The sequence below is a fragment of the Rhinoderma darwinii genome, unplaced genomic scaffold (genome assembly GCF_050947455.1).
Source record: "Rhinoderma darwinii isolate aRhiDar2 unplaced genomic scaffold, aRhiDar2.hap1 Scaffold_498, whole genome shotgun sequence".
In the NCBI taxonomy this organism is placed as follows: domain Eukaryota; kingdom Metazoa; phylum Chordata; class Amphibia; order Anura; family Rhinodermatidae; genus Rhinoderma; species Rhinoderma darwinii.
The window spans coordinates 40,693-63,546 of record NW_027464045.1 but is presented as its reverse complement, the minus strand read 5'-3'; the positions used below and the strand labels follow the sequence as shown (position 1 = coordinate 63,546).

The 22,854-nt window shown below is 47.0% G+C and overlaps 17 non-coding genes across 17 annotated transcripts; all 17 read right to left on the bottom strand.

Annotated features, from left to right (window-relative positions):
* Positions 1-1,531: 1,531 nt before the first annotated feature.
* On the bottom strand, positions 1,532-1,722 carry LOC142720374 (U2 spliceosomal RNA). The gene has a single exon (XR_012873162.1). It is a non-coding gene; the product is annotated as a U2 spliceosomal RNA (small nuclear RNA).
* A 1,140-nt stretch (positions 1,723-2,862) lies between these two features.
* Positions 2,863-3,053, bottom strand: LOC142720404 (U2 spliceosomal RNA). The gene has a single exon (XR_012873193.1). It is a non-coding gene; the product is annotated as a U2 spliceosomal RNA (small nuclear RNA).
* A 1,118-nt stretch (positions 3,054-4,171) lies between these two features.
* On the bottom strand, positions 4,172-4,362 carry LOC142720403 (U2 spliceosomal RNA). Its single transcript, XR_012873192.1, has one exon. It is a non-coding gene; the product is annotated as a U2 spliceosomal RNA (small nuclear RNA).
* Positions 4,363-5,488: 1,126 nt separating this feature from the next.
* LOC142720433 (U2 spliceosomal RNA) lies at positions 5,489-5,679 on the bottom strand. The gene has a single exon (XR_012873220.1). It is a non-coding gene; the product is annotated as a U2 spliceosomal RNA (small nuclear RNA).
* Positions 5,680-6,806: 1,127 nt separating this feature from the next.
* LOC142720432 (U2 spliceosomal RNA) lies at positions 6,807-6,997 on the bottom strand. The gene has a single exon (XR_012873219.1). It is a non-coding gene; the product is annotated as a U2 spliceosomal RNA (small nuclear RNA).
* A 1,120-nt stretch (positions 6,998-8,117) lies between these two features.
* On the bottom strand, positions 8,118-8,308 carry LOC142720431 (U2 spliceosomal RNA). Its single transcript, XR_012873218.1, has one exon. It is a non-coding gene; the product is annotated as a U2 spliceosomal RNA (small nuclear RNA).
* Positions 8,309-9,435: 1,127 nt separating this feature from the next.
* On the bottom strand, positions 9,436-9,626 carry LOC142720430 (U2 spliceosomal RNA). The gene has a single exon (XR_012873217.1). It is a non-coding gene; the product is annotated as a U2 spliceosomal RNA (small nuclear RNA).
* A 1,127-nt stretch (positions 9,627-10,753) lies between these two features.
* LOC142720429 (U2 spliceosomal RNA) lies at positions 10,754-10,944 on the bottom strand. Its single transcript, XR_012873216.1, has one exon. It is a non-coding gene; the product is annotated as a U2 spliceosomal RNA (small nuclear RNA).
* Positions 10,945-12,060: 1,116 nt separating this feature from the next.
* On the bottom strand, positions 12,061-12,251 carry LOC142720372 (U2 spliceosomal RNA). Its single transcript, XR_012873161.1, has one exon. It is a non-coding gene; the product is annotated as a U2 spliceosomal RNA (small nuclear RNA).
* Positions 12,252-13,388: 1,137 nt separating this feature from the next.
* LOC142720401 (U2 spliceosomal RNA) lies at positions 13,389-13,579 on the bottom strand. The gene has a single exon (XR_012873190.1). It is a non-coding gene; the product is annotated as a U2 spliceosomal RNA (small nuclear RNA).
* A 1,118-nt stretch (positions 13,580-14,697) lies between these two features.
* LOC142720400 (U2 spliceosomal RNA) lies at positions 14,698-14,888 on the bottom strand. Its single transcript, XR_012873188.1, has one exon. It is a non-coding gene; the product is annotated as a U2 spliceosomal RNA (small nuclear RNA).
* Positions 14,889-16,014: 1,126 nt separating this feature from the next.
* Positions 16,015-16,205, bottom strand: LOC142720427 (U2 spliceosomal RNA). The gene has a single exon (XR_012873215.1). It is a non-coding gene; the product is annotated as a U2 spliceosomal RNA (small nuclear RNA).
* Positions 16,206-17,323: 1,118 nt separating this feature from the next.
* Positions 17,324-17,514, bottom strand: LOC142720426 (U2 spliceosomal RNA). Its single transcript, XR_012873214.1, has one exon. It is a non-coding gene; the product is annotated as a U2 spliceosomal RNA (small nuclear RNA).
* A 1,129-nt stretch (positions 17,515-18,643) lies between these two features.
* Positions 18,644-18,834, bottom strand: LOC142720424 (U2 spliceosomal RNA). The gene has a single exon (XR_012873212.1). It is a non-coding gene; the product is annotated as a U2 spliceosomal RNA (small nuclear RNA).
* Positions 18,835-19,963: 1,129 nt separating this feature from the next.
* On the bottom strand, positions 19,964-20,154 carry LOC142720423 (U2 spliceosomal RNA). The gene has a single exon (XR_012873211.1). It is a non-coding gene; the product is annotated as a U2 spliceosomal RNA (small nuclear RNA).
* Positions 20,155-21,282: 1,128 nt separating this feature from the next.
* Positions 21,283-21,473, bottom strand: LOC142720414 (U2 spliceosomal RNA). Its single transcript, XR_012873203.1, has one exon. It is a non-coding gene; the product is annotated as a U2 spliceosomal RNA (small nuclear RNA).
* Positions 21,474-22,608: 1,135 nt separating this feature from the next.
* On the bottom strand, positions 22,609-22,799 carry LOC142720399 (U2 spliceosomal RNA). Its single transcript, XR_012873187.1, has one exon. It is a non-coding gene; the product is annotated as a U2 spliceosomal RNA (small nuclear RNA).
* Between the last annotated feature and the right edge of the window lie 55 nt (positions 22,800-22,854).

Here is a 22,854-nt window from a genome sequence, read left to right as displayed (position 1 = left end):
TATTTACAAGGGGAAAAAAGAGATCTGAAAGGAAGTTTTGACCCCCATGTGTATATAGATGCTATAGGAGTCCCAAGGGGGGTCCCAGATGAATTCAAGGCCCGGGATCAGGTAGCAGCTTGATTTGAATCATTAATCCCTATGATCACAGCTAACAAAAATGTAGATTGGATAAATTATATCTATTACAACCAGCAACGGTTTGTTAACTATACTAGGGACGCTTTACAAGGTCTAGCTGACCAGTTAGGACCCACATCTACTATGACTTTCCAGAACCGTATGGCCCTTGATATGATACTAGCAGAAAAAGGAGGCGTTTGTGCCATGATAGGTACTACCTGTCGTACTTTTATTCCAGATAACACAGGACCAAACGGCAAAGTAACCATGGCAATCAAACAGATTGTTTCTTTATCCGAGGAATTAAAACGAAATTGAGGTTTCACAGACCCATGGGATCAGTATTTCTCATGGTTAACCGGATGGCAGAAAATTCTGGCCCAAATTGGGATTGTAATCTTAATCTTTCTAGTGCTTTTCGCAGTTATTGCTTGTTGTGTATTACCATGTATGAAGAAATTAATGACTAAAACTATAACTGAAGTAACTCCCACTTTTATGTTTTCTTCAGAAATTGAAGGACTTTTACCAACTCCATCCATGAAAACAACCACCCTTTATCGAGACTATTGTTCTGAAGATGAATAGATAGTGTAGGGTGTGCACCGACTCTTTAAGTCCAGCTACAAAGGGGGGTCTCCTAATAGGGGAGGCTCGTCTCAAACTGGTGAAAAAATCCTTTTACTCCCCTTTCCCAGAGCACGGACACACTTAGGTTAGGAAATGAAGAAAATAATGATAAAAGGGGGGACTGTGAAGGATGGAGTGGACAGAAGTTAATGTTTATAATAATTTTCTTTCTTTAATAAAATATAGACTATAGAGTTGTGTACATAATTGTGATGAAGCAATAGTAATAGGATTAGATAAGTATACATGGCAAGATGGCCCCTGAACAGGGACTACGCACTAATAAAATAACAAGTCACTTCCTGGTATGAACGAACTATGAACTAGGAAGACATATCTAAAGGACCAGATAAGGGTGAACCTATCCATGGATGACACAAGTATCAAGAGGCTTACAGTGATACGTGCTTTTATAAAAGTGTGATAACATGTACCCACCCCCAGGAGAAAGGGGATATAGAACAAATGTGTGTAATAAATAAGTCAGTGACGCCTGATGCTGAGTGAGGAGCTTTGTACCAGACTCTGTGTGGTGTGATTCCTTTCGTACGAACTCAGCGTATTATCCCTGCCGGTTGAGACTGATTAGTACCCGAACATTAATGTATTAATTAATTGCATTTAATAAATTAGCTCATTATCACACACGACTGTACAAATGCATTGTCCAACAGGTGTTGAAATAATGGGATTAAAAGGGGAGATCCCATCCGAAAGGCAAAAACAATGGCAAACACAAAAAGCACTTTTGGAATCTGATTTTAGTAAACACATAAGGAAAGGGTGCACCGGTCCTGGAAATACTGAAATACCAGGTCAATGCGTGGAGTGGACAGAGCAAGCTCTATTTCCATCTCCCTGTTCTAAAAATCCATTTAATATATGGTCCCCAGATAGGGGACGTATCAGATATTAAACTGATAAGAACAGATACTACACTTGATCTTAGCCAAAAGGCCGAGAAGCGATAACCCGAACGTGCCGCACGTTTTGCTTCTTTTGCTTGCACCACAATGCAGTGCTGAAAGAGGAGGAATCGACATAAAAACGCCTTCCTGGCAACGCCCAAATGCCCTCCTGCCGTGCAAACACTGGCAGCAGCAGCAGCAGCAGCAGCAGCAGCAGCAGCAGTAAGTGCATGCCCACTGCCACCCCTTCTCCTTTCACACCTTGTATCAGCTTTAATCCAGTCCAGTGCTGCCTGCTGAGCAGCACTGACCAACACTGCCTGGGCCCAGGCTTTTATCTCTGAGGCCCCATTATGATGTCAGAAAGCTGGCTCTGGCTCCTGAGGTCTCCACTATGACACGTGCAAAGTTCCGTCTGAACTTTATATAAGACGGTGCGGCTCAGTCAGTCACTCAGTGTTGCCTGAGAGGGCAACACTGCAACAGCCGGCCCCCAGGCTGTCTTTTTTTTGCACAGCTAGTTGCCTCCAGGAGGCCACAAGAGGGAGACAAGGGACTGCAAAATGGAAAATAGGCATCCACCAACTTTACAGACAACTTGTTCTCCTTGCTCCTACAACCTCCATCCTTGCACAGTTTGTTATTCTTCCAGGTAACATAGTAACAAATCCAAATTGCTGCTCTCTTTGTAGGCAAGCAAGGGTTTGTTGCAACTGCAATTCTTACTTCTTCTTGAAATGTAGGGACCACAGTACATTCCATCACATCCATCTAGTGTACACAGGTAGGTCCATTGTGACGGGCGGGCGGGCGGGCGGGCTGGCTGCTTTAATGGCTGTTTGCTGTTCCCCTACTCCACTCCACTATTTGACTATGGTGCTGCATCAATCAGTGGCTGGCTCAGGTGCAGCTCTTTAACCTACCTAGGAGGGAGGGCGGAGAGAAGACAAGGAAGGTGAATGAGCTGTTCCAATGTGAAATGCCGGAAACACAGAAACACAGACGACACAAAACAAGAGGTGGCAATGTATTAATTAATTGCATTTAATAAATTAGCTCATTATCACACATGACTGTACAAATGCATTGTCCAACAGGTGTTGAAATAATGGGATTAAAAGGGGAGATCCCATCCGAAAGACAAAAACAATGGCAAACACAAAAAGCACTTTTGGAATCTGATTTTAGTAAACACATAAGGAAAGGGTGCACCGGTCCTGGAAATACTGCAATACCAGGTCAATGCGTGGAGTGGACAGAGCAAGCTCTATTTCCATCTCCCTGTTCTAAAAATCCATTTAATATATGGTCCCCAGATAGGGGAGGTATCAGATATTAAACTGATAAGAACAGATACTACACTTGATCTTAGCCAAAAGGCCGAGAAGCGATAACCCGAACGTGCCGCGCGTTTTGCTTCTTTTGCTTGCACCACAATGCAGTGCTGAAAGAGGAGGAATCGACATAAAAACGCCTTCCTGGCAACGCCCAAACGCCCTCCTGCCGTGCAAACACTGGCAGCAGCAGCAGCAGCAGTAAGTGCATGCCCACTGCCACCCCTTCTCCTTTCACACCTTGTATCAGCTTTAATCCAGTCCAGTGCTGCCTGCTGAGCAGCACTGACCAACACTGCCTGGGCCCAGGCTTTTATCTCTGAGGCCCCATTATGATGTCAGAAAGCTGGCTCTGGCTCCTGAGGTCTCCACTATGACACGTGCAAAGTTCCGTCTGAACTTTATATAAGACGGTGCGGCTCAGTCAGTCACTCAGTGTTGCCTGAGAGGGCAACACTGCAACAGCCGGCCCCCAGGCTGTCTTTTTTTTGCACAGCTAGTTGCCTCCAGGAGGCCACAAGAGGGAGACAAGGGACTGCAAAATGGAAAATAGGCATCCACCAACTTTACAGACAACTTGTTCTCCTTGCTCCTACAACCTCCATCCTTGCACAGTTTGTTATTCTTCCAGGTAACATAGTAACAAATCCAAATTGCTGCTCTCTTTGTAGGCAAGCAAGGGTTTGTTGCAACTGCAATTCTTACTTCTTCTTGAAATGTAGGGACCACAGTACATTCCATCACATCCATCTAGTGTACACAGGTAGGTCCATTGTGACGGGCGGGCGGGCGGGCTGGCTGCTTTAATGGCTGTTTGCTGTTCCCCTACTCCACTCCACTATTTGACTATGGTGCTGTATCAATCAGTGGCTGGCTCAGGTGCAGCTCTTTAACCTACCTAGGAGGGAGGGCGGAGAGAAGACAAGGAAGGTGAATGAGCTGTTCCAATGTGAAATGCCGGAAACACAGAAACACAGACGACACAAAACAAGAGGTGGCAATGTATTAATTAATTGCATTTAATAAATTAGCTCATTATCACACATGACTGTACAAATGCATTGTCCAACAGGTGTTGAAATAATGGGATTAAAAGGGGAGATCCCATCCGAAAGACAAAAACAATGGCAAACACAAAAAGCACTTTTGGAATCTGATTTTAGTAAACACATAAGGAAAGGGTGCACCGGTCCTGGAAATACTGCAATACCAGGTCAATGCGTGGAGTGGACAGAGCAAGCTCTATTTCCATCTCCCTGTTCTAAAAATCCATTTAATATATGGTCCCCAGATAGGGGAGGTATCAGATATTAAACTGATAAGAACAGATACTACACTTGATCTTAGCCAAAAGGCCGAGAAGCGATAACCCGAACGTGCCGCGCGTTTTGCTTCTTTTGCTTGCACCACAATGCAGTGCTGAAAGAGGAGGAATCGACATAAAAACGCCTTCCTGGCAACGCCCAAACGCCCTCCTGCCGTGCAAACACTGGCAGCAGCAGCAGCAGCAGTAAGTGCATGCCCACTGCCACCCCTTCTCCTTTCACACCTTGTATCAGCTTTAATCCAGTCCAGTGCTGCCTGCTGAGCAGCACTGACCAACACTGCCTGGGCCCAGGCTTTTATCTCTGAGGCCCCATTATGATGTCAGAAAGCTGGCTCTGGCTCCTGAGGTCTCCACTATGACACGTGCAAAGTTCCGTCTGAACTTTATATAAGACGGTGCGGCTCAGTCAGTCACTCAGTGTTGCCTGAGAGGGCAACACTGCAACAGCCGGCCCCCAGGCTGTCTTTTTTTTGCACAGCTAGTTGCCTCCAGGAGGCCACAAGAGGGAGACAAGGGACTGCAAAATGGAAAATAGGCATCCACCAACTTTACAGACAACTTGTTCTCCTTGCTCCTACAACCTCCATCCTTGCACAGTTTGTTATTCTTCCAGGTAACATAGTAACAAATCCAAATTGCTGCTCTCTTTGTAGGCAAGCAAGGGTTTGTTGCAACTGCAATTCTTACTTCTTCTTGAAATGTAGGGACCACAGTACATTCCATCACATCCATCTAGTGTACACCGGTAGGTCCATTGTGACGGGCGGGCGGGCGGGCGGGCGGGCTGGCTGCTTTAATGGCTGTTTGCTGTTCCCCTACTCCACTCCACTATTTGACTATGGTGCTGCATCAATCAGTGGCTGGCTCAGGTGCAGCTCTTTAACCTACCTAGGAGGGAGGGCGGAGAGAAGACAAGGAAGGTGAATGAGCTGTTCCAATGTGAAATGCCGGAAACACAGAAACACAGACGACACAAAACAAGAGGTGGCAATGTATTAATTAATTGCATTTAATAAATTAGCTCATTATCACACATGACTGTACAAATGCATTGTCCAACAGGTGTTGAAATAATGGGATTAAAAGGGGAGATCCCATCCGAAAGACAAAAACAATGGCAAACACAAAAAGCACTTTTGGAATCTGATTTTAGTAAACACATAAGGAAAGGGTGCACCGGTCCTGGAAATACTGCAATACCAGGTCAATGCGTGGAGTGGACAGAGCAAGCTCTATTTCCATCTCCCTGTTCTAAAAATCCATTTAATATATGGTCCCCAGATAGGGGACGTATCAGATATTAAACTGATAAGAACAGATACTACACTTGATCTTAGCCAAAAGGCCGAGAAGCGATAACCCGAACGTGCCGCGCGTTTTGCTTCTTTTGCTTGCACCACAATGCAGTGCTGAAAGAGGAGGAATCGATATAAAAACGCCTTCCTGGCAACGCCCAAATGCCCTCCTGCCGTGCAAACACTGGCAGCAGCAGCAGCAGCAGCAGCAGCAATAAGTGCATGCCCACTGCCACCCCTTCTCCTTTCACACCTTGTATCAGCTTTAATCCAGTCCAGTGCTGCCTGCTGAGCAGCACTGACCAACACTGCCTGGGCCCAGGCTTTTATCTCTGAGGCCCCATTATGATGTCAGAAAGCTGGCTCTGGCTCCTGAGGTCTCCACTATGACACGTGCAAAGTTCCGTCTGAACTTTATATAAGACGGTGCGGCTCAGTCAGTCACTCAGTGTTGCCTGAGAGGGCAACACTGCAACAGCCGGCCCCCAGGCTGTCTTTTTTTTGCACAGCTAGTTGCCTCCAGGAGGCCACAAGAGGGAGACAAGGGACTGCAAAATGGAAAATAGGCATCCACCAACTTTACAGACAACTTGTTCTCCTTGCTCCTACAACCTCCATCCTTGCACAGTTTGTTATTCTTCCAGGTAACATAGTAACAAATCCAAATTGCTGCTCTCTTTGTAGGCAAGCAAGGGTTTGTTGCAACTGCAATTCTTACTTCTTCTTGAAATGTAGGGACCACAGTACATTCCATCACATCCATCTAGTGTACACAGGTAGGTCCATTGTGACGGGCGGGCGGGCGGGCTGGCTGCTTTAATGGCTGTTTGCTGTTCCCCTACTCCACTCCACTATTTGACTATGGTGCTGCATCAATCAGTGGCTGGCTCAGGTGCAGCTCTTTAACCTACCTAGGAGGGAGGGCGGAGAGAAGACAAGGAAGGTGAATGAGCTGTTCCAATGTGAAATGCCGGAAACACAGAAACACAGACGACACAAAACAAGAGGTGGCAATGTATTAATTAATTGCATTTAATAAATTAGCTCATTATCACACATGACTGTACAAATGCATTGTCCAACAGGTGTTGAAATAATGGGATTAAAAGGGGAGATCCCATCCGAAAGACAAAAACAATGGCAAACACAAAAAGCACTTTTGGAATCTGATTTTAGTAAACACATAAGGAAAGGGTGCACCGGTCCTGGAAATACTGCAATACCAGGTCAATGCGTGGAGTGGACAGAGCAAGCTCTATTTCCATCTCCCTGTTCTAAAAATCCATTTAATATATGGTCCCCAGATAGGGGACGTATCAGATATTAAACTGATAAGAACAGATACTACACTTGATCTTAGCCAAAAGGCCGAGAAGCGATAACCCGAACGTGCCGCGCGTTTTGCTTCTTTTGCTTGCACCACAATGCAGTGCTGAAAGAGGAGGAATCGATATAAAAACGCCTTCCTGGCAACGCCCAAATGCCCTCCTGCCGTGCAAACACTGGCAGCAGCAGCAGCAGCAGCAGCAATAAGTGCATGCCCACTGCCACCCCTTCTCCTTTCACACCTTGTATCAGCTTTAATCCAGTCCAGTGCTGCCTGCTGAGCAGCACTGACCAACACTGCCTGGGCCCAGGCTTTTATCTCTGAGGCCCCATTATGATGTCAGAAAGCTGGCTCTGGCTCCTGAGGTCTCCACTATGACACGTGCAAAGTTCCGTCTGAACTTTATATAAGACGGTGCGGCTCAGTCAGTCACTCAGTGTTGCCTGAGAGGGCAACACTGCAACAGCCGGCCCCCAGGCTGTCTTTTTTTTGCACAGCTAGTTGCCTCCAGGAGGCCACAAGAGGGAGACAAGGGACTGCAAAATGGAAAATAGGCATCCACCAACTTTACAGACAACTTGTTCTCCTTGCTCCTACAACCTCCATCCTTGCACAGTTTGTTATTCTTCCAGGTAACATAGTAACAAATCCAAATTGCTGCTCTCTTTGTAGGCAAGCAAGGGTTTGTTGCAACTGCAATTTTTACTTCTTCTTGAAATGTAGGGACCACAGTACATTCCATCACATCCATCTAGTGTACACAGGTAGGTCCATTGTGACGGGCGGGCGGGCTGGCTGCTTTAATGGCTGTTTGCTGTTCCCCTACTCCACTCCACTATTTGACTATGGTGCTGCATCAATCAGTGGCTGGCTCAGGTGCAGCTCTTTAACCTACCTAGGAGGGAGGGCGGAGAGAAGACAAGGAAGGTGAATGAGCTGTTCCAATGTGAAATGCCGGAAACACAGAAACACAGACGACACAAAACAAGAGGTGGCAATGTATTAATTAATTGCATTTAATAAATTAGCTCATTATCACACATGACTGTACAAATGCATTGTCCAACAGGTGTTGAAATAATGGGATTAAAAGGGGAGATCCCATCCAAAAGACAAAAACAATGGCAAACACAAAAAGCACTTTTGGAATCTGATTTTAGTAAACACATAAGGAAAGGGTGCACCGGTCCTGGAAATACTGCAATACCAGGTCAATGCGTGGAGTGGACAGAGCAAGCTCTATTTCCATCTCCCTGTTCTAAAAATCCATTTAATATATGGTCCCCAGATAGGGGACGTATCAGATATTAAACTGATAAGAACAGATACTACACTTGATCTTAGCCAAAAGGCCGAGAAGCGATAACCCGAACGTGCCGCGCGTTTTGCTTCTTTTGCTTGCACCACAATGCAGTGCTGAAAGAGGAGGAATCGACATAAAAACGCCTTCCTGGCAACGCCCAAATGCCCTCCTGCCGTGCAAACACTGGCAGCAGCAGCAGCAGCAGCAGCAGCAGTAAGTGCATGCCCACTGCCACCCCTTCTCCTTTCACACCTTGTATCAGCTTTAATCCAGTCCAGTGCTGCCTGCTGAGCAGCACTGACCAACACTGCCTGGGCCCAGGCTTTTATCTCTGAGGCCCCATTATGATGTCAGAAAGCTGGCTCTGGCTCCTGAGGTCTCCACTATGACACGTGCAAAGTTCCGTCTGAACTTTATATAAGACGGTGCGGCTCAGTCAGTCACTCAGTGTTGCCTGAGAGGGCAACACTGCAACAGCCGGCCCCCAGGCTGTCTTTTTTTTGCACAGCTAGTTGCCTCCAGGAGGCCACAAGAGGGAGACAAGGGACTGCAAAATGGAAAATAGGCATCCACCAACTTTACAGACAACTTGTTCTCCTTGCTCCTACAACCTCCATCCTTGCACAGTTTGTTATTCTTCCAGGTAACATAGTAACAAATCCAAATTGCTGCTCTCTTTGTAGGCAAGCAAGGGTTTGTTGCAACTGCAATTCTTACTTCTTCTTGAAATGTAGGGACCACAGTACATTCCATCACATCCATCTAGTGTACACAGGTAGGTCCATTGTGACGGGCGGGCGGGCGGGCTGGCTGCTTTAATGGCTGTTTGCTGTTCCCCTACTCCACTCCACTATTTGACTATGGTGCTGCATCAATCAGTGGCTGGCTCAGGTGCAGCTCTTTAACCTACCTAGGAGGGAGGGCGGAGAGAAGACAAGGAAGGTGAATGAGCTGTTCCAATGTGAAATGCCGGAAACACAGAAACACAGACGACACAAAACAAGAGGTGGCAATGTATTAATTAATTGCATTTAATAAATTAGCTCATTATCACACATGACTGTACAAATGCATTGTCCAACAGGTGTTGAAATAATGGGATTAAAAGGGGAGATCCCATCCGAAAGACAAAAACAATGGCAAACACAAAAAGCACTTTTGGAATCTGATTTTAGTAAACACATAAGGAAAGGGTGCACCGGTCCTGGAAATACTGCAATACCAGGTCAATGCGTGGAGTGGACAGAGCAAGCTCTATTTCCATCTCCCTGTTCTAAAAATCCATTTAATATATGGTCCCCAGATAGGGGACGTATCAGATATTAAACTGATAAGAACAGATACTACACTTGATCTTAGCCAAAAGGCCGAGAAGCGATAACCCGAACGTGCCGCGCGTTTTGCTTCTTTTGCTTGCACCACAATGCAGTGCTGAAAGAGGAGGAATCGACATAAAAACGCCTTCCTGGCAACGCCCAAATGCCCTCCTGCCGTGCAAACACTGGCAGCAGCAGCAGCAGCAGCAGCAGCAGTAAGTGCATGCCCACTGCCACCCCTTCTCCTTTCACACCTTGTATCAGCTTTAATCCAGTCCAGTGCTGCCTGCTGAGCAGCACTGACCAACACTGCCTGGGCCCAGGCTTTTATCTCTGAGGCCCCATTATGATGTCAGAAAGCTGGCTCTGGCTCCTGAGGTCTCCACTATGACACGTGCAAAGTTCCGTCTGAACTTTATATAAGACGGTGCGGCTCAGTCAGTCACTCAGTGTTGCCTGAGAGGGCAACACTGCAACAGCCGGCCCCCAGGCTGTCTTTTTTTTGCACAGCTAGTTGCCTCCAGGAGGCCACAAGAGGGAGACAAGGGACTGCAAAATGGAAAATAGGCATCCACCAACTTTACAGACAACTTGTTCTCCTTGCTCCTACAACCTCCATCCTTGCACAGTTTGTTATTCTTCCAGGTAACATAGTAACAAATCCAAATTGCTGCTCTCTTTGTAGGCAAGCAAGGGTTTGTTGCAACTGCAATTCTTACTTCTTCTTGAAATGCAGGGACCACAGTACATTCCATCACATCCATCTAGTGTACACAGGTAGGTCCATTGTGACGGGCGGGCGGGCGGGCTGGCTGCTTTAATGGCTGTTTGCTGTTCCCCTACTCCACTCCACTATTTGACTATGGTGCTGCATCAATCAGTGGCTGGCTCAGGTGCAGCTCTTTAACCTACCTAGGAGGGAGGGCGGAGAGAAGACAAGGAAGGTGAATGAGCTGTTCCAATGTGAAATGCCGGAAACACAGAAACACAGACGACACAAAACAAGAGGTGGCAATGTATTAATTAATTGCATTTAATAAATTAGCTCATTATCACACATGACTGTACAAATGCATTGTCCAACAGGTGTTGAAATAATGGGATTAAAAGGGGAGATCCCATCCGAAAGACAAAAACAATGGCAAACACAAAAAGCACTTTTGGAATCTGATTTTAGTAAACACATAAGGAAAGGGTGCACCGGTCCTGGAAATACTGCAATACCAGGTCAATGCGTGGAGTGGACAGAGCAAGCTCTATTTCCATCTCCCTGTTCTAAAAATCCATTTAATATATGGTCCCCAGATAGGGGACGTATCAGATATTAAACTGATAAGAACAGATACTACACTTGATCTTAGCCAAAAGGCCGAGAAGCGATAACCCGAACGTGCCGCGCGTTTTGCTTCTTTTGCTTGCACCACAATGCAGTGCTGAAAGAGGAGGAATCGACATAAAAACGCCTTCCTGGCAACGCCCAAATGCCCTCCTGCCGTGCAAACACTGGCAGCAGCAGCAGCAGCAGCAGCAGTAAGTGCATGCCCACTGCCACCCCTTCTCCTTTCACACCTTGTATCAGCTTTAATCCAGTCCAGTGCTGCCTGCTGAGCAGCACTGACCAACACTGCCTGGGCCCAGGCTTTTATCTCTGAGGCCCCATTATGATGTCAGAAAGCTGGCTCTGGCTCCTGAGGTCTCCACTATGACACGTGCAAAGTTCCGTCTGAACTTTATATAAGACGGTGCGGCTCAGTCAGTCACTCAGTGTTGCCTGAGAGGGCAACACTGCAACAGCCGGCCCCCAGGCTGTCTTTTTTTTGCACAGCTAGTTGCCTCCAGGAGGCCACAAGAGGGAGACAAGGGACTGCAAAATGGAAAATAGGCATCCACCAACTTTACAGACAACTTGTTCTCCTTGCTCCTACAACCTCCATCCTTGCACAGTTTGTTATTCTTCCAGGTAACATAGTAACAAATCCAAATTGCTGCTCTCTTTGTAGGCAAGCAAGGGTTTGTTGCAACTGCAATTCTTACTTCTTCTTGAAATGTAGGGACCACAGTACATTCCATCACATCCATCTAGTGTACACAGGTAGGTCCATTGTGACGGGCGGGCGGGCGGGCTGGCTGCTTTAATGGCTGTTTGCTGTTCCCCTACTCCACTCCACTATTTGACTATGGTGCTGCATCAATCAGTGGCTGGCTCAGGTGCAGCTCTTTAACCTACCTAGGAGGGAGGGCGGAGAGAAGACAAGGAAGGTGAATGAGCTGTTCCAATGTGAAATGCCGGAAACACAGACGACACAAAACAAGAGGTGGCAATGTATTAATTAATTGCATTTAATAAATTAGCTCATTATCACACATGACTGTACAAATGCATTGTCCAACAGGTGTTGAAATAATGGAATTAAAAGGGGAGATCCCATCCGAAAGGCAAAAACAATGGCAAACACAAAAAGCACTTTTGGAATCTGATTTTAGTAAACACATAAGGAAAGGGTGCACCGGTCCTGGAAATACTGAAATACCAGGTCAATGCGTGGAGTGGACAGAGCAAGCTCTATTTCCATCTCCCTGTTCTAAAAATCCATTTAATATATGGTCCCCAGATAGGGGACGTATCAGATATTAAACTGATAAGAACAGATACTACACTTGATCTTAGCCAAAAGGCCGAGAAGCGATAACCCGAACGTGCCGCACGTTTTGCTTCTTTTGCTTGCACCACAATGCAGTGCTGAAAGAGGAGGAATCGACATAAAAACGCCTTCCTGGCAACGCCCAAATGCCCTCCTGCCGTGCAAACACTGGCAGCAGCAGCAGCAGCAGCAGCAGCAGCAGCAGTAAGTGCATGCCCACTGCCACCCCTTCTCCTTTCACACCTTGTATCAGCTTTAATCCAGTCCAGTGCTGCCTGCTGAGCAGCACTGACCAACACTGCCTGGGCCCAGGCTTTTATCTCTGAGGCCCCATTATGATGTCAGAAAGCTGGCTCTGGCTCCTGAGGTCTCCACTATGACACGTGCAAAGTTCCGTCTGAACTTTATATAAGACGGTGCGGCTCAGTCAGTCACTCAGTGTTGCCTGAGAGGGCAACACTGCAACAGCCGGCCCCCAGGCTGTCTTTTTTTTGCACAGCTAGTTGCCTCCAGGAGGCCACAAGAGGGAGACAAGGGACTGCAAAATGGAAAATAGGCATCCACCAACTTTACAGACAACTTGTTCTCCTTGCTCCTACAACCTCCATCCTTGCACAGTTTGTTATTCTTCCAGGTAACATAGTAACAAATCCAAATTGCTGCTCTCTTTGTAGGCAAGCAAGGGTTTGTTGCAACTGCAATTCTTACTTCTTCTTGAAATGTAGGGACCACAGTACATTCCATCACATCCATCTAGTGTACACAGGTAGGTCCATTGTGACGGGCGGGCGGGCGGGCGGGCTGGCTGCTTTAATGGCTGTTTGCTGTTCCCCTACTCCACTCCACTATTTGACTATGGTGCTGCATCAATCAGTGGCTGGCTCAGGTGCAGCTCTTTAACCTACCTAGGAGGGAGGGCGGAGAGAAGACAAGGAAGGTGAATGAGCTGTTCCAATGTGAAATGCCGGAAACACAGAAACACAGACGACACAAAACAAGAGGTGGCAATGTATTAATTAATTGCATTTAATAAATTAGCTCATTATCACACATGACTGTACAAATGCATTGTCCAACAGGTGTTGAAATAATGGGATTAAAAGGGGAGATCCCATCCGAAAGACAAAAACAATGGCAAACACAAAAAGCACTTTTGGAATCTGATTTTAGTAAACACATAAGGAAAGGGTGCACCGGTCCTGGAAATACTGCAATACCAGGTCAATGCGTGGAGTGGACAGAGCAAGCTCTATTTCCATCTCCCTGTTCTAAAAATCCATTTAATATATGGTCCCCAGATAGGGGAGGTATCAGATATTAAACTGATAAGAACAGATACTACACTTGATCTTAGCCAAAAGGCCGAGAAGCGATAACCCGAACGTGCCGCGCGTTTTGCTTCTTTTGCTTGCACCACAATGCAGTGCTGAAAGAGGAGGAATCGACATAAAAACGCCTTCCTGGCAACGCCCAAACGCCCTCCTGCCGTGCAAACACTGGCAGCAGCAGCAGCAGCAGTAAGTGCATGCCCACTGCCACCCCTTCTCCTTTCACACCTTGTATCAGCTTTAATCCAGTCCAGTGCTGCCTGCTGAGCAGCACTGACCAACACTGCCTGGGCCCAGGCTTTTATCTCTGAGGCCCCATTATGATGTCAGAAAGCTGGCTCTGGCTCCTGAGGTCTCCACTATGACACGTGCAAAGTTCCGTCTGAACTTTATATAAGACGGTGCGGCTCAGTCAGTCACTCAGTGTTGCCTGAGAGGGCAACACTGCAACAGCCGGCCCCCAGGCTGTCTTTTTTTTGCACAGCTAGTTGCCTCCAGGAGGCCACAAGAGGGAGACAAGGGACTGCAAAATGGAAAATAGGCATCCACCAACTTTACAGACAACTTGTTCTCCTTGCTCCTACAACCTCCATCCTTGCACAGTTTGTTATTCTTCCAGGTAACATAGTAACAAATCCAAATTGCTGCTCTCTTTGTAGGCAAGCAAGGGTTTGTTGCAACTGCAATTCTTACTTCTTCTTGAAATGTAGGGACCACAGTACATTCCATCACATCCATCTAGTTTACACAGGTAGGTCCATTGTGACGGGCGGGCGGGCGGGCTGGCTGCTTTAATGGCTGTTTGCTGTTCCCCTACTCCACTCCACTATTTGACTATGGTGCTGTATCAATCAGTGGCTGGCTCAGGTGCAGCTCTTTAACCTACCTAGGAGGGAGGGCGGAGAGAAGACAAGGAAGGTGAATGAGCTGTTCCAATGTGAAATGCCGGAAACACAGAAACACAGACGACACAAAACAAGAGGTGGCAATGTATTAATTAATTGCATTTAATAAATTAGCTCATTATCACACATGACTGTACAAATGCATTGTCCAACAGGTGTTGAAATAATGGGATTAAAAGGGGAGATCCCATCCGAAAGACAAAAACAATGGCAAACACAAAAAGCACTTTTGGAATCTGATTTTAGTAAACACATAAGGAAAGGGTGCACCGGTCCTGGAAATACTGCAATACCAGGTCAATGCGTGGAGTGGACAGAGCAAGCTCTATTTCCATCTCCCTGTTCTAAAAATCCATTTAATATATGGTCCCCAGATAGGGGAGGTATCAGATATTAAACTGATAAGAACAGATACTACACTTGATCTTAGCCAAAAGGCCGAGAAGCGATAACCCGAACGTGCCGCGCGTTTTGCTTCTTTTGCTTGCACCACAATGCAGTGCTGAAAGAGGAGGAATCGACATAAAAACGCCTTCCTGGCAACGCCCAAACGCCCTCCTGCCGTGCAAACACTGGCAGCAGCAGCAGCAGCAGTAAGTGCATGCCCACTGCCACCCCTTCTCCTTTCACACCTTGTATCAGCTTTAATCCAGTCCAGTGCTGCCTGCTGAGCAGCACTGACCAACACTGCCTGGGCCCAGGCTTTTATCTCTGAGGCCCCATTATGATGTCAGAAAGCTGGCTCTGGCTCCTGAGGTCTCCACTATGACACGTGCAAAGTTCCGTCTGAACTTTATATAAGACGGTGCGGCTCAGTCAGTCACTCAGTGTTGCCTGAGAGGGCAACACTGCAACAGCCGGCCCCCAGGCTGTCTTTTTTTTGCACAGCTAGTTGCCTCCAGGAGGCCACAAGAGGGAGACAAGGGACTGCAAAATGGAAAATAGGCATCCACCAACTTTACAGACAACTTGTTCTCCTTGCTCCTACAACCTCCATCCTTGCACAGTTTGTTATTCTTCCAGGTAACATAGTAACAAATCCAAATTGCTGCTCTCTTTGTAGGCAAGCAAGGGTTTGTTGCAACTGCAATTCTTACTTCTTCTTGAAATGTAGGGACCACAGTACATTCCATCACATCCATCTAGTGTACACAGGTAGGTCCATTGTGACGGGCGGGCGGGCGGGCGGGCGGGCTGGCTGCTTTAATGGCTGTTTGCTGTTCCCCTACTCCACTCCACTATTTGACTATGGTGCTGCATCAATCAGTGGCTGGCTCAGGTGCAGCTCTTTAACCTACCTAGGAGGGAGGGCGGAGAGAAGACAAGGAAGGTGAATGAGCTGTTCCAATGTGAAATGCCGGAAACACAGAAACACAGACGACACAAAACAAGAGGTGGCAATGTATTAATTAATTGCATTTAATAAATTAGCTCATTATCACACATGACTGTACAAATGCATTGTCCAACAGGTGTTGAAATAATGGGATTAAAAGGGGAGATCCCATCCGAAAGACAAAAACAATGGCAAACACAAAAAGCACTTTTGGAATCTGATTTTAGTAAACACATAAGGAAAGGGTGCACCGGTCCTGGAAATACTGCAATACCAGGTCAATGCGTGGAGTGGACAGAGCAAGCTCTATTTCCATCTCCCTGTTCTAAAAATCCATTTAATATATGGTCCCCAGATAGGGGACGTATCAGATATTAAACTGATAAGAACAGATACTACACTTGATCTTAGCCAAAAGGCCGAGAAGCGATAACCCGAACGTGCCGCGCGTTTTGCTTCTTTTGCTTGCACCACAATGCAGTGCTGAAAGAGGAGGAATCGACATAAAAACGCCTTCCTGGCAACGCCCAAACGCCCTCCTGCCGTGCAAACACTGGCAGCAGCAGCAGCAGCAGTAAGTGCATGCCCACTGCCACCCCTTCTCCTTTCACACCTTGTATCAGCTTTAATCCAGTCCAGTGCTGCCTGCTGAGCAGCACTGACCAACACTGCCTGGGCCCAGGCTTTTATCTCTGAGGCCCCATTATGATGTCAGAAAGCTGGCTCTGGCTCCTGAGGTCTCCACTATGACACGTGCAAAGTTCCGTCTGAACTTTATATAAGACGGTGCGGCTCAGTCAGTCACTCAGTGTTGCCTGAGAGGGCAACACTGCAACAGCCGGCCCCCAGGCTGTCTTTTTTTTGCACAGCTAGTTGCCTCCAGGAGGCCACAAGAGGGAGACAAGGGACTGCAAAATGGAAAATAGGCATCCACCAACTTTACAGACAACTTGTTCTCCTTGCTCCTACAACCTCCATCCTTGCACAGTTTGTTATTCTTCCAGGTAACATAGTAACAAATCCAAATTGCTGCTCTCTTTGTAGGCAAGCAAGGGTTTGTTGCAACTGCAATTCTTACTTCTTCTTGAAATGTAGGGACCACAGTACATTCCATCACATCCATCTAGTGTACACAGGTAGGTCCATTGTGACGGGCGGGCGGGCGGGCTGGCTGCTTTAATGGCTGTTTGCTGTTCCCCTACTCCACTCCACTATTTGACTATGGTGCTGCATCAATCAGTGGCTGGCTCAGGTGCAGCTCTTTAACCTACCTAGGAGGGAGGGCGGAGAGAAGACAAGGAAGGTGAATGAGCTGTTCCAATGTGAAATGCCGGAAACACAGAAACACAGACGACACAAAACAAGAGGTGGCAATGTATTAATTAATTGCATTTAATAAATTAGCTCATTACCACACATGACTGTACAAATGCATTGTCCAACAGGTGTTGAAATAATGGGATTAAAAGGGGAGATCCCATCCGAAAGACAAAAACAATGGCAAACACAAAAAGCACTTTTGGAATCTGATTTTAGTAAACACATAAGGAAAGGGTGCACCGGTCCTGGAAATACTGCAATACCAGGTCAATGCGTGGAGTGGACAGAGCAAGCTCTATTTCCATCTCCCTGTTCTAAAAATCCATTTAATATATGGTCCCCAGATAGGGGACGTATCAGATATTAAACTGATAAGAACAGATACTACACTTGATCTTAGCCAAAAGGCCGAGAAGCGATAACCCGAACGTGCCGCGCGTTTTGCTTCTTTTGCTTGCACCACAATGCAGTGCTGAAAGAGGAGGAATCGACATAAAAACGCCTTCCTGGCAACGCCCAAATGCCCTCCTGCCGTGCAAACACTGGCAGCAGCAGCAGCAGCAGCAGTAAGTGCATGCCCACTGCCACCCCTTCTCCTTTCACACCTTGTATCAGCTTTAATCCAGTCCAGTGCTGCCTGCTGAGCAGCACTGACCAACACTGCCTGGGCCCAGGCTTTTATCTCTGAGGCCCCATTATGATGTCAGAAAGCTGGCTCTGGCTCCTGAGGTCTCCACTATGACACGTGCAAAGTTCCGTCTGAACTTTATATAAGACGGTGCGGCTCAGTCAGTCACTCAGTGTTGCCTGAGAGGGCAACACTGCAACAGCCGGCCCCCAGGCTGTCTTTTTTTTGCACAGCTAGTTGCCTCCAGGAGGCCACAAGAGGGAGACAAGGGACTGCAAAATGGAAAATAGGCATCCACCAACTTTACAGACAACTTGTTCTCCTTGCTCCTACAACCTCCATCCTTGCACAGTTTGTTATTCTTCCAGGTAACATAGTAACAAATCCAAATTGCTGCTCTCTTTGTAGGCAAGCAAGGGTTTGTTGCAACTGCAATTCTTACTTCTTCTTGAAATGTAGGGACCACAGTACATTCCATCACATCCATCTAGTGTACACAGGTAGGTCCATTGTGACGGGCGGGCGGGCGGGCGGGCGGGCTGGCTGCTTTAATGGCTGTTTGCTGTTCCCCTACTCCACTCCACTATTTGACTATGGTGCTGCATCAATCAGTGGCTGGCTCAGGTGCAGCTCTTTAACCTACCTAGGAGGGAGGGCGGAGAGAAGACAAGGAAGGTGAATGAGCTGTTCCAATGTGAAATGCCGGAAACACAGAAACACAGACGACACAAAACAAGAGGTGGCAATGTATTAATTAATTGCATTTAATAAATTAGCTCATTATCACACATGACTGTACAAATGCATTGTCCAACAGGTGTTGAAATAATGGGATTAAAAGGGGAGATCCCATCCGAAAGACAAAAACAATGGCAAACACAAAAAGCACTTTTGGAATCTGATTTTAGTAAACACATAAGGAAAGGGTGCACCGGTCCTGGAAATACTGCAATACCAGGTCAATGCGTGGAGTGGACAGAGCAAGCTCTATTTCCATCTCCCTGTTCTAAAAATCCATTTAATATATGGTCCCCAGATAGGGGACGTATCAGATATTAAACTGATAAGAACAGATACTACACTTGATCTTAGCCAAAAGGCCGAGAAGCGATAACCCGAACGTGCCGCGCGTTTTGCTTCTTTTGCTTGCACCACAATGCAGTGCTGAAAGAGGAGGAATCGACATAAAAACGCCTTCCTGGCAACGCCCAAATGCCCTCCTGCCGTGCAAACACTGGCAGCAGCAGCAGCAGCAGCAGTAAGTGCATGCCCACTGCCACCCCTTCTCCTTTCACACCTTGTATCAGCTTTAATCCAGTCCAGTGCTGCCTGCTGAGCAGCACTGACCAACACTGCCTGGGCCCAGGCTTTTATCTCTGAGGCCCCATTATGATGTCAGAAAGCTGGCTCTGGCTCCTGAGGTCTCCACTATGACACGTGCAAAGTTCCGTCTGAACTTTATATAAGACGGTGCGGCTCAGTCAGTCACTCAGTGTTGCCTGAGAGGGCAACACTGCAACAGCCGGCCCCCAGGCTGTCTTTTTTTTGCACAGCTAGTTGCCTCCAGGAGGCCACAAGAGGGAGACAAGGGACTGCAAAATGGAAAATAGGCATCCACCAACTTTACAGACAACTTGTTCTCCTTGCTCCTACAACCTCCATCCTTGCACAGTTTGTTATTCTTCCAGGTAACATAGTAACAAATCCAAATTGCTGCTCTCTTTGTAGGCAAGCAAGGGTTTGTTGCAACTGCAATTCTTACTTCTTCTTGAAATGTAGGGACCACAGTACATTCCATCACATCCATCTAGTGTACACAGGTAGGTCCATTGTGACGGGCGGGCGGGCGGGCGGGCGGGCTGGCTGCTTTAATGGCTGTTTGCTGTTCCCCTACTCCACTCCACTATTTGACTATGGTGCTGCATCAATCAGTGGCTGGCTCAGGTGCAGCTCTTTAACCTACCTAGGAGGGAGGGCGGAGAGAAGACAAGGAAGGTGAATGAGCTGTTCCAATGTGAAATGCCGGAAACACAGAAACACAGACGACACAAAACAAGAGGTGGCAATGTATTAATTAATTGCATTTAATAAATTAGCTCATTATCACACATGACTGTACAAATGCATTGTCCAACAGGTGTTGAAATAATGGGATTAAAAGGGGAGATCCCATCCGAAAGACAAAAACAATGGCAAACACAAAAAGCACTTTTGGAATCTGATTTTAGTAAACACATAAGGAAAGGGTGCACCGGTCCTGGAAATACTGCAATACCAGGTCAATGCGTGGAGTGGACAGAGCAAGCTCTATTTCCATCTCCCTGTTCTAAAAATCCATTTAATATATGGTCCCCAGATAGGGGACGTATCAGATATTAAACTGATAAGAACAGATACTACACTTGATCTTAGCCAAAAGGCCGAGAAGCGATAACCCGAACGTGCCGCGCGTTTTGCTTCTTTTGCTTGCACCACAATGCAGTGCTGAAAGAGGAGGAATCGACATAAAAACGCCTTCCTGGCAACGCCCAAATGCCCTCCTGCCGTGCAAACACTGGCAGCAGCAGCAGCAGCAGCAGCAGTAAGTGCATGCCCACTGCCACCCCTTCTCCTTTCACACCTTGTATCAGCTTTAATCCAGTCCAGTGCTGCCTGCTGAGCAGCACTGACCAACACTGCCTGGGCCCAGGCTTTTATCTCTGAGGCCCCATTATGATGTCAGAAAGCTGGCTCTGGCTCCTGAGGTCTCCACTATGACACGTGCAAAGTTCCGTCTGAACTTTATATAAGACGGTGCGGCTCAGTCAGTCACTCAGTGTTGCCTGAGAGGGCAACACTGCAACAGCCGGCCCCCAGGCTGTCTTTTTTTTGCACAGCTAGTTGCCTCCAGGAGGCCACAAGAGGGAGACAAGGGACTGCAAAATGGAAAATAGGCATCCACCAACTTTACAGACAACTTGTTCTCCTTGCTCCTACAACCTCCATCCTTGCACAGTTTGTTATTCTTCCAGGTAACATAGTAACAAATCCAAATTGCTGCTCTCTTTGTAGGCAAGCAAGGGTTTGTTGCAACTGCAATTCTTACTTCTTCTTGAAATGTAGGGACCACAGTACATTCCATCACATCCATCTAGTGTACACAGGTAGGTCCATTGTGACGGGCGGGCGGGCGGGCGGGCTGGCTGCTTTAATGGCTGTTTGCTGTTCCCCTACTCCACTCCACTATTTGACTATGGTGCTGCATCAATCAGTGGCTGGCTCAGGTGCAGCTCTTTAACCTACCTAGGAGGGAGGGCGGAGAGAAGACAAGGAAGGTGAATGAGCTGTTCCAATGTGAAATGCCGGAAACACAGAAACACAGACGACACAAAACAAGAGGTGGCAATGTATTAATTAATTGCATTTAATAAATTAGCTCATTATCACACATGACTGTACAAATGCATTGTCCAACAGGTGTTGAAATAATGGGATTAAAAGGGGAGATCCCATCCGAAAGACAAAAACAATGGCAAACACAAAAAGCACTTTTGGAATCTGATTTTAGTAAACACATAAGGAAAGGGTGCACCGGTCCTGGAAATACTGCAATACCAGGTCAATGCGTGGAGTGGACAGAGCAAGCTCTATTTCCATCTCCCTGTTCTAAAAATCCATTTAATATATGGTCCCCAGATAGGGGACGTATCAGATATTAAACTGATAAGAACAGATACTACACTTGATCTTAGCCAAAAGGCCGAGAAGCGATAACCCGAACGTGCCGCGCGTTTTGCTTCTTTTGCTTGCACCACAATGCAGTGCTGAAAGAGGAGGAATCGACATAAAAACGCCTTCCTGGCAACGCCCAAATGCCCTCCTGCCGTGCAAACACTGGCAGCAGCAGCAGCAGCAGCAGCAGCAGTAAGTGCATGCCCACTGCCACCCCTTCTCCTTTCACACCTTGTATCAGCTTTAATCCAGTCCAGTGCTGCCTGCTGAGCAGCACTGACCAACACTGCCTGGGCCCAGGCTTTTATCTCTGAGGCCCCATTATGATGTCAGAAAGCTGGCTCTGGCTCCTGAGGTCTCCACTATGACACGTGCAAAGTTCCGTCTGAACTTTATATAAGACGGTGCGGCTCAGTCAGTCACTCAGTGTTGCCTGAGAGGGCAACACTGCAACAGCCGGCCCCCAGGCTGTCTTTTTTTTGCACAGCTAGTTGCCTCCAGGAGGCCACAAGAGGGAGACAAGGGACTGCAAAATGGAAAATAGGCATCCACCAACTTTACAGACAACTTGTTCTCCTTGCTCCTACAACCTCCATCCTTGCACAGTTTGTTATTCTTCCAGGTAACATAGTAACAAATCCAAATTGCTGCTCTCTTTGTAGGCAAGCAAGGGTTTGTTGCAACTGCAATTCTTACTTCTTCTTGAAATGTAGGGACCACAGTACATTCCATCACATCCATCTAGTGTACACAGGTAGGTCCATTGTGACGGGCGGGCGGGCGGGCGGGCGGGCTGGCTGCTTTAATGGCTGTTTGCTGTTCCCCTACTCCACTCCACTATTTGACTATGGTGCTGCATCAATCAGTGGCTGGCTCAGGTGCAGCTCTTTAACCTACCTAGGAGGGAGGGCGGAGAGAAGACAAGGAAGGTGAATGAGCTGTTCCAATGTGAAATGCCGGAAACACAGAAACACAGACGACACAAAACAAGAGGTGGCAATGTATTAATTAATTGCATTTAATAAATTAGCTCATTATCACACATGACTGTACAAATGCATTGTCCAACAGGTGTTGAAATAATGGGATTAAAAGGGGAGATCCCATCCGAAAGACAAAAACAATGGCAAACACAAAAAGCACTTTTGGAATCTGATTTTAGTAAACACATAAGGAAAGGGTGCACCGGTCCTGGAAATACTGCAATACCAGGTCAATGCGTGGAGTGGACAGAGCAAGCTCTATTTCCATCTCCCTGTTCTAAAAATCCATTTAATATATGGTCCCCAGATAGGGGAGGTATCAGATATTAAACTGATAAGAACAGATACTACACTTGATCTTAGCCAAAAGGCCGAGAAGCGATAACCCGAACGTGCCGCGCGTTTTGCTTCTTTTGCTTGCACCACAATGCAGTGCTG